The 10915-nt window shown below is 33.8% G+C and overlaps 1 long non-coding RNA gene across 3 annotated transcripts; it reads left to right on the top strand.

Moving 5' to 3' along the window:
- The first annotated feature begins 7160 nt into the window (after positions 1 to 7160).
- LOC108173732 (uncharacterized) lies at positions 7161 to 10628 on the top strand. Of its 3 annotated transcripts, XR_011573592.1 has the most exons (5): positions 7161 to 7655; positions 9508 to 9579; positions 9682 to 10214; positions 10337 to 10405; positions 10484 to 10628. It is a non-coding gene; the product is annotated as an uncharacterized lncRNA (long non-coding RNA). The 3 variants fall into 3 exon arrangements; XR_003766918.2 differs by having other exon boundaries at positions 7162 to 7655; positions 10337 to 10628; XR_011573593.1 differs by having other exon boundaries at positions 7163 to 7655; positions 9682 to 9801; positions 10337 to 10628.
- Positions 10629 to 10915: the final 287 nt, after the last annotated feature.

Genomic DNA, 10915 nt, shown 5'->3' with positions numbered 1-10915 from the left:
GACGATTCCCTACAAAAAAACAAAGATGGTCAAATAACAAAAAAATGGGATAGTCTCCCCTAAAATTGGTATACCTCAAATCTGATCCCAAACTCCACTCCTTACCCTATACTCGACCCCAAACCCCGCACAAACTCAAAACTAACTCCAAAAAAACATATTAATGAAGAAGAAAAAATTAAAATTTGGGGAGAATATACCTTTTGGCAAGATTAAGAGTGAGTGAGAATGAGAGGGAGGAGCGAGTGTGAGAGAATTAGAGGAGATAGTGAGAGAGAGGTGAGAGGGTGAGTGAGAGTGAGAGATAGTGAAGAGGGAGATGAGAGAGTGAGTGTGAGAAAAAATGTTGAATTTAGGGAGAGGGAAAGAGAGAGAAGAGGTAAAGTAGAGAAAGACATTGAGAAAATAGTGGAGTAGTTATTTTGGTTTTAAAAAACGTATCACTTTCCGCAACGAAGGATACGAGTTTGCACGACGAAATATTGGTAGCGCAAAGTCTTAAAAAAAATTTTAAAAAAAATTTCCGCATCCTATTTTTGGTGCCTGCCCAAATTTTTAGAGTTTTGCGCGACGAAGTGTTGGTCATGCAAAGTTTTGCGTGACGAAAAATTGGTCGCACAAAGTCTTAAAAAAAATCCGCGCGTCCTATTTTTGGCTCCAGTCCAATTTAAGGATTTTGCGCGACGAAATATTGGTCACACAAAGTCTTAAAAAAAATTCAAAATTTTTCAGCGTCCCATTTTTGGTGCCCGCCAAAATTTTTAGAGCTTTGCGCAACGAAGTGTTGGTCGCGCAATGTCTTAAATTATTATTTTTTTTTTAAAACTCTCGTGTCCCATTTTTGGCTCCCATCCAAATTTAAGTATTTTGCGCGACGAAATATTGGTTTGTCGTGCAATATTTAAAAAAATAATTGTTAAGAATAATAAAAAAATAAAATAATTATATTTTACAATTTAAAATATAAATAAATTAAAATAAATAAGGTTTAGGCGACCAAATGTGTATTCGTCATGCAAAGAAAATAATAAGAAATAAAGAAATAATATAGTTTAACAATATAAAATATAAAAATTAATTAAATAAGGGTTAGGCGACGAAATATTGATATTTGTTGAGGAAAGTTTTAAAAAAATAATGAAAACTTATGAAAACAACTATATCTTAAAATTTATAATATGAAATAAAATAAAATAAATAAATTGGTTAGCGTGACGCATGTTTACATTATGACGTCGCGCTATTGGTTTTTGCGCAAACGACCCCATTGTGGCGTCACACAAGTTATATTTTTCTTTTTAAATTATTATAAAGTTTACCGAAAATGTAACTTTACTCCCTTCAAATTCAATTTTTTTACATAAAACCCACAATCATATATTTTTTTAATAAAAACCCGATCCGAACTACAATAATAAATTTAAAGCTACCAAAAAATATATATACCATTCAATTTCTTAAGTGTTATATGTACAAAATAAATAAATTTAAAGCTATTTAGTGTGTGTATATATATATACACACCATTCAACGATCCAACCGTCAAACTGGTGTATATACTTCGAGATCGTATACGTCAAAAATCGCAAAAAACAAAAATTCAAAGATCAAGTAATGGAACAAAACTTTTCGACGGTTGTAAACAAAAAATCATGATTTAACGGTTATTTTAACTCCGATTTTGATGATTTTTTACAGCTACACTCCTTGACCCTCTATGAATACAATGAATAAATTTGATCTTCAATTTAAAAATATTTGCACTAGCTTATGTTATACTTAATGAAAATATAAATAAACTCTTTAAGTGTTAGTGAATCTATTGTTTTGATAGGATACGCATTCTATGAAACTAGTTTCAAAGATCCAGCCGTCAAACTTGTTTGTATATACATTGAGATCGCATACACCAAAAATCGTAAAAAACAAACATTCAGAGATCAAGTAACGGACCGAAACTTTTCGATTGTTATAAGCGAAAAATCACGATTTAACGGTTATTTTAACTCCGATTTTGATGATTTTTTACAGCTACACTCCTTGACCGTATATGAATATAATGAATGAATTTGATCTTTAATTTAACATATTTACACTAGTAGATACCACAAAATCTTATGTTATACTTGATGAAAGTTATAAACTCAAAGTGTTAGTGAATCTATTGTTTTGATGGAATATGCATTCTACAAAACTAGTTTCAAAGATCCAACCGTCAAACTTGTTTGTATATATTTCGAGATCGCTTACGCAAAAAATCGCAAAAAACAAACATGCAGAGATCTAGTAACGGGACAAAACTTTTCGACTGTTATAAATGAAAAATCACGATTTAACGGTTATTTTAACTCCGATTTTGATGATTTTTTAATAGCTACACTCCCTAACCCTATATGAATACAATGATTGAATTTGATCTTCAATTGAAAATATTTACACTAGATACCACAAAATGTTATGTTATATTTAATGAAATTATAAATAAGCTCTTAATTGTTAGTGAATCTATTGTTTTGATGGGATACACATTCTACGAAACTAGTATCAACGATCCAACCATCAAACTTGTTTGTATATACTTCGAGATCATATACGCCAAAAAATCGGAAAGAACAAACATTCAGAGATCAAGTAATGGGACAAAACATTTCTATGGTTATAAACGAAAAATCACAATTTAACGGTTATTTCAACTCCAATTTTGATGATTTTTTACAACTACACTCCTTGACCATATATGAATACAATGAACTAATTCGATCGTCAATTTAAAATATATATTTTCTAACAAAAACCTGATCCAAACTACAATAATATATTAAAACCCGATCCGAACTAAAATAATAAATTTAAAGCTACTTAATAAATATATATACCGTTCAATTTCTTAAGTGTTATACATACAAAATAAAAAACGAAAATAAATTAGTTTAGGCGACGAAATATTTGGATTACGTCAAGCAAAGATTTAAATTTTATTTATTTTTGTAAAGACTTTGCACTACGAAGTGTGTTTCGTCGCGCAAGACTTTGCGCGATGAAGTTTAGTATTTCATCGTGCAAAGTCACTTTGCACAACGATGTTTTTTCGTTGCACAAAATTTTGTCGCGCAAACTTTGCGCAACAATATGTGTTTCGTCATGCAAAATATCGTCGCACAAGACTTTGCGCGACGATATGTGTTTCGTCGCGCAAGGGTTTTTTTTAACTAGTGGAATGGATGGTGACTAGTTGCAAAGCTACATAAGGGCGAGAAGTGGCGTCCGCCACTCCCCTTGTCATAAATCAAGCCCAGGAACAGTAGCTCCGCCCCTCTGGTCCCATCGGAAGTGATGGAATTCGTCTGTGTTTGCTGGGTTTGTTGTTGTTGTGCAGCTTGCAGCTCGCAAGCTCATTTTTGTTTTCTATAAAAACTAGGCCAAAACGACGTCATTTTGGTCCTGGTTAAAAAATTTAAAAACTTCCTTAAGTGGAACGATGTCATTTGGGTTATTGAGTTTAAAAAAAAAATTATATAATTAAAGGGAGACCACTCGTCCCCCGTGGCCTTCACTATCCCAGACCCCCTGTTCCTTCCCCACTTTCAATGTCAAACCAATAAGAGAGGAGCAGCTCTCCAAATCCCAGCAGCAACCAGCAACATGCCGTTAGCTTTCCTTGATTCCAAAGTTCAAGCCACCTCCCAGCCCACAGCTTCTAGGCCTCATCCTTTGGTTTGGCTGGCCACTTCTCTCCAAATTTTTAGATGAAATCTTTAATTTCTAAATTTATATTATATATCTAACCCTAATTGATTATTTAATACAAAATTTTGTTTCATTTATATAGAATCATAGAGTAATTGATCAACATGACTATTAATTATTGATTATTGATAAGAACTTCTATAATTATTGATGAATGAAATTGTTATGTAGGGTATAAATTTAATTCTTGATTATAGATTAATTGATTAATTGATTAATTGAATTTTTGTTTATTGAATAAATTATATGATATTGATATTAATTAGTTGAAATTGTTGGTTTAATTAGTTATTAGTCATATGGTATATTCTACTCTAAGATTAAGAATCTAAGACTTTTTTTTCTTCGCATTATACAGCTACGTAATGTTACGATACTATAATGAGCCTAATATGCAAAGTTTTCATGATATGAAACGTCTTCGGCAACAATTGTAATTTGTTTGTATTGATAAATTATGGAGAACATTACCATAAAAGGATTTGATTGTTACGATTTTTTTAACCTTGCACTCTTTAAGTTCGCCCCTCCCCCCAACAAATTCTGGCTTCGCCACTGATGGTGACCTTAAAGTTTTGGATCCTCCAACTAAATCACAAATTGATTTATGTGGAGCCAAAAATATTCACTAGGCGCCACGTGGTTTTTTGGACAAAAGAGGACAAAAATACCCTTGAGGCATACCGGGATTCCTACGCACGAGTAGTGGGCAATCATCTTTCAACCAAGTCAAAAGTGCCCAAAATAGGTAACAATTTAAAGCCTATTTCATCAAATCCTTTCTATAAGGTAATTCCCAAAATCTAATTTATTCTATATGTTCTATATTCCATTATTTAGCTAATTTATTAGCTAAATAATATATTCCTTTCATATTTCCTAAAATTGACTAATTAAGGGATTAATTACCTAATCAATCCCTTAATTATCAATTAAACCACCAAATTATAACCAAAAAACTTACCAAAGGCCGGTTACCCACTAGGGCCGGCCATGCCTTTTATTTTCTGTTTTTTGCTACCATTTTCTTCCCCTTTTATGACATTCAAATAGCTAGTTAATTAGGTTATTATTATTTGCTAATTAACTAGCCAATTATTTCCATAACCCCCCAAAATAACTAGCCCATTATCTCCATAACCTCCCAAAATAACTCATCATTGGCCTAATGGCCGGCCACACCCTTCCTCTCCTATATATTGGTTCCCATTTTCACCAAACACTAAGTCCAATACACTTGCAAAAATCCCAAAATTCTCTAAACACTATTTCTCTCTAAATTCTAACTTTGGCATCGGAGGTTCTTCGGCCAAAGCCCCCCCCCATTTATCGTGGGCGCGTGAGGCTTGTGGCCATAACCAAATGTGTTATTTATTTTGTAGGTGCATTTTTGTCCAAGATCAAGGAGGAATAAATTTGCATCCACAATTTATAACCCTCTTACACCTTTGAAGCCTAGTGGGGCAAATAAGTAGTTTTAACATGCCCTATATGGTGTTGTAAATTTGCTTGTCGAAAGCTGTAGTTCGTTCCATATATAAACGAATGAACTCATTTCAACTAAGAGCTGGTTGTGGTTGGCAAAAAATGTGAAGTGGATGGTTTTATTATGGATGAATCAATCTCGTAGCCTTATCACAGCAGCACCATATTCAAACCGCTAACTTGGTTGCATTTCGACGACTTCTACAGATATTCATTAGTCCTATGGCAGCAGGAGTTAAAGCCTACAAGAAACTAACTAGTCTAACAACTATAATGACTCACAAGTCAAGTTGGACTGCTCAATCTTCCCGTTCCATAGCGTAGAATTTCTTGCGCCCAAATTGCTCATAGAAGCATCAGAAAGTGACCAAAAAGGGTGTTATCAAGCTTTTCCAACATGGTAATTGCCCACTCCTTTACTTTGCCTCAGAAGATCAAGCTTTTCCAACATGGTAATTGCATAAAGGATGGCTTTATGCCATTCTCCTGTAAACCTAAACAATAAATTAATTCTCGCCAATTCTTATTAATTTTGATTTCTGTTAAATCTTGAAGAATTAAAATGTAAGACGATGGACTTGTTGGAAGGAGAGAATGTGAAAGGAGAGAACATATGTTTTGATTTTGGGTTTTAATTTTAAATGGGTGTAAAACTAAATTTACATATTGAATTAGGTTTGTGAGGGTAGTTTAGATAGTAAATTAGGGTTTAAAAAGATATTAATGGCTTAATTAAAAATAAGATGGGTGTAAAGAGTAAGTTGGATGTAAAGAGAGATTATATGGGTTCAAATAAAATTACCCATAATTTTTTGTTGAATATAGTTGGCTGGATGTGAATTATTGTTGTGTTACTATTTGCAGGTTAATTAAAAAGATAACAATCAGGTGGCCAATTTAAAGCTTTCACTTTCATGGGTTATAACTAAGATAACAATCGTATATTTCGCTGGACTTAACAATTTCTTCATCTTTGTTTTATTTCACCATCACCTGGTCAAAGCGGATCTAGAGACACATTCGTCAAGTTGCCTGCCTGTGTGGCTAAGGTTGAGGTTTGGGATAAGGATTAATGTTATAATCTTTTTATGAATTTTTAGGAGAGATTAGATGCAATGTCCTTAATTGGTTAACAAAGATAAACACGATGACTAAATGCAAATTAAAAACATGAGGACTAACACTTGGACCATTTTGACATTTCAATCGAAGATCATTTAGTCATTCAAATGTATAGAACAAACCAATAGAGGTGTAGGTACTGAGTAATGTATAGAACAAACCGATAGAGGTGTAAGTACCGAAGATCATTTAGTCATTCAAATGATATTTTTTATGAGTGATCTTTAAGTAAAAATGGATAAACTGAACGGTTGTTATTGTTGATTTTATTCGAACAAGACAGTATTTGCAATTGGGGATATGTGGGGATACAATTAGTATACAAAAAATATTCATTTTCTAGTCTCTAACATTTATATATAAACAAATAATCAACGTAAATATCACTCCCACCAAAAAAAAAAAAAATCAGTAATCTCAATTAACAGTACCACGTTAATTAAAATGATAACAATCGGGTGGCGAATTCAAAGCTTTCACTTTCATGGCTTGTTGAATCAAGATAACAAATTGACTATGTTGGGTTCGTGAATCAAGATAACAATCTTTGACCAAAAAAAAAAAGAAAGATAACAGTTGTCTATATCTCTAATCTCTAATATTAGAAAGCCTACAATCAATTTTGGTGTCTTAAGGCTTCACCAAAACATTTAAGACAAAAACACCCTTGAAACTAAAAAAATCTCCTACTAACTGAAATTAATGCAATCAAAATAGTAGGGATAGTTTTGTCAAACAAATTAGAAACAAAACAGAATTAAAAAATGGAAAAACAAAAAAAGAAATAATAACGTGGGAGAAAGAATCACCACGTTCAACATTTAGTTTTCAAACTGCCTGGTAGTTCTCGTTTAGTTTGAGTTTTCAAACTGCACAGCAGTTCCCGTTCAGTTTTCAAACTCCCACGCCCTTTCATCATAACTTCATAACTTCTCTACTCCATTTGTTCGGTTACAAAATTTTGATCTCTCTTCTTCGCCCAAGCTCCTCTCTCAATTCGAGCACTCATTCTGTCTTTCTCTCTTGTTCTAACTCAGCCACCGCCGCTGGTTCGGAACCACCACCACCACCGCCGGTTCATATGGTTTTATAATTTTATAGTGTCATTGTTTATCACTTCCCTCGCCTTAATTTCTTGATTGTTTCTTCTTTGCTTTTTCGTCCATTTTTGGTTTTTAACACATTTTGTTATTGTGAACAGTTATTGGATGAATTGTAGACCCGGACCTTTGTGTCGATAAGAACAAAAAACCTGTTTGTGGTTTTAGATTTAGAGAAGAAGAGACGGAAATTTTCACTGGGTATGTATTTCCTTTTGTTTAAATTTCACTGGGTTTTAAAGTTCAGCTTCATTTTTTGTAGTCGTGCAAAAATCAAGGAGAAAAGAACGAGGGCTAGGGAGAAATAGAGAGACAGGTCAACAAAGACTCGCTATGTAATACCCTAAAAAATTTAAATATATGAATTTGATATTCATAATTATGAATATGTGGAGAAAATAGAAAATAAATCGATTTATGGTTATGAAAATTTAATAGAGAAATTTTAAAATTTGTTTGCGGAATTTTAGGTGTATATTTGTTCAATAGGTGAAAAGATGAAAATGCCTCTAGTTGCCTCAACATAATTATACGAGGACATATTTTATTCTCATATATTTTATTGTATTTCTTGACATAATTGGATAGAGGATTGTCCCACGAGTGTATAGGCGAAAGTCGTTCTCCAAACGGAGTTTTAACTAAAGAGATATAAGTGATTAAAAGCAATGGCAAAATGGTCATTTGAGCACAAATTTGGAATGCTCCAGATTTGTTGGAGAAATGCTCTGGCTACCACATGTGCGGCTGAGATGGGAAGAAGAGAAAGAAAGGAGGGGGAGAGGGACCAATCATAAAAGGAAGGAAAGGAGGGGACAAATAGGGGAGGAGAGAAATGAGGGAAATGAGGGAGACGAAGAACTGTCTGACCCGATCCCTACCCTCTGACCCACCGACCTGACCCAACTGTATCTTCCTATTCTAGCCACTGTTGACGACAGGACTGGTGCCATAATGTTCCTCACTTCGAACCCAATCGAGCCCTTACCTCATTTCCACATGTGGATTACTATATTTGACGAACGGAGCACGAGAGACTCACAGCTCGCCGGAAAACCCAGAGCAATTATCCCCATTTCCGACATCGATCACGGGGGCGCACCACTTAGGGTTGGTCGCTCTCCCTTGTAGGAGTAAAACCCGTCAACAATCACTATCATCAAACCTCCGACGGAGGAGTGGTGAGGCTCAATAATTTCCGGCCACCAAATTTTTCGAGGTGTTTCTCGGCCAAATTAGACTTTGGCCTAGTTATGAAAATTATTTCCCTCGTTGTGTTCTACAACCCTATACAATTTGATAATTTTTGGAGTTCATTGGAAAACTGGTTTTCAATTTGCCAAAAACCACCGCCTGCGGTGGTGCTTTGCCAGAGGGCCGATGCTGTCTTTTTAAGCTAATTTCAATATTCTGAATCCATATTTGATATGCATTTGGTGTGATTCATTTGTTTGAACCTAGTTTTGTGATTGTTAATCACTTGAATGATTTAGAAAATGGATTGTGAACTACGATGAACTTGATCCCTCCGAAGGGTACGTAAGCAGTCTAACGAGACGTTAGATGCAGCCATAAAATAAATGAGATTAAATATTAGTGTAAAATCGTCAATGAAAGGAAATGTTAGTAGGGTTAATGACATAAAGGGTAACTAGGACATTTTTGGCCTACCTCTAAATGTGAATTTCTGAAATAAATTGGCGGGGCGTTACACACTATTTTCTCTAAATTCCATCTAGCGTGTGTCTACCATTCACTAAATTCATTTCCTTCTGTTTTCATGCATGATTGTTGATTATTTCATTTCTTTCTTCATTAGTCAAATATATGTATGTATTTTAGTGATTTTTCAGCTTCCGTTATATGATGCTTTGAAGTTTGAACTAAACTCTTACTGGGTTTGTGCTTTGGTTTTGATTTCCCTCTTTTTAGTATCTAATTGGGGTTTCTTTTGGGTAATCAATCTTTCTGATCTTCATTCTTTTCAGTATCTACTTGGGTTTATTTACTTTTTTGAAGTAATCAATAACTTTCTGATCTTCATTCTTTACAGGTATGTTTTTTCTTTCATCAACTCCTCTACAAATTGTTGAGTTCTTGAATGACTTCCATTATTGCTTTACAGGTATGTTTTTCTTTCAGATTCTGATTGCATGATCTTGAAATCGACTTTAATTTGTAGAAAGTTTGCCGATTCACTCTTTTCATTCTCTTTGTTTCTTTGCAGATTTACGAAGAAGGATTGGACTTTGAAAAATCACTTCAAGCTCGGAAAATTTTGTGGTGATACTATTCGGTTGGTTCTAAAAAGTTTTCTCCATCACAAAAAGGGTTCAATTACAGATGGGTTAGTTTTGTCTGTTTTTCCAATCGTTATGTTGAGGGAAAATGTATAACTGAACAATATTTCCATTTTTCAACCTTGCTAGCCTTTTTAATCATTCCATGACCTTTTCGGTTTGCTTTGTGTGCAACATTGGAGAAATATCAGCTAATTTTAGAATTGAATGGATGTGATGTCCTTGCTATTTACTAATGCCATTTGTTTCTCTTTTAAGTTTTTTTTTTTATTTTTTTTATTTTTTGAGGGACTTTAAGTTAATTCTTTTGGAATACTACTTTTTGGTGTTTATTTTCTTGAGTTGCATGATTGGAAGAAATTGCGATTCTTCTCTCTAAGAAAGGATGTCAATAACACTTATAACTGCCCATCTCCATCGACCTTCTTCAAATTTTGATCACAAGAAAGGAGCATCTGAGGTATTGATCATGGTTTTTTCTTCTTCAATTAGGCTGTTGATCTGCTTGGAAAATTTTCTCTTATTTGTTGCTCAGACTTTTGATTAGCATCTATTTTCTGATGCATACTTTTTCATGGGCAGTTGGTGGAGAGACGCTTTGATGGGTCGGCGTTTGTCAAGTACGACGACGCTGAATGCGTTATTTTATAGGCATGATTGTTATTCAACCGGTTGTTGAATTTGTTCTTCAATTGATACCTATTTGAAGAACTTCCTTCTGCTGTGTAGGGACGACGAACTGAAGTGAAGGGCCTCAAATAACAGAGCTTGGTGTGCTATTGATGTATCTTTATCCTCTAACCTTACAACATGTGGTACTTACGAAATATTTGACATGGATTTTCATTATTGAGATCACTTTCGCGTTGCTTAACTGTCATGGTGATTTTTTTTCTTCTAATGTTATCTTTTCTTTTATAAATAAATTATCATGTTCATTTTTGTTTTATTTATAAAGGAATGCAAAAATTTAAAGTGGACTTCAACAGACCAAATATGGAGGTAAACGATAAGAGCAATTTATCAAACGTTGTCACCTTATCTATGTTACTCCTTTTTTGTATTGAATGAAATATTAGTGTTTTTCTATTTAACGGTTCAATTTTCATTTTGTTTATATTAGTATGGTTCATTTACCTTCACACAAAAAAACCCTTTTCC

The sequence above is a fragment of the Malus domestica genome, chromosome 11 (genome assembly GCF_042453785.1).
Source record: "Malus domestica chromosome 11, GDT2T_hap1".
NCBI classification, from domain to species: Eukaryota; Viridiplantae; Streptophyta; class Magnoliopsida; order Rosales; family Rosaceae; genus Malus; species Malus domestica.
The sequence above is the reverse complement of the archived record's forward strand: the minus strand, read 5'-3'. Positions and strand labels throughout refer to the sequence as shown.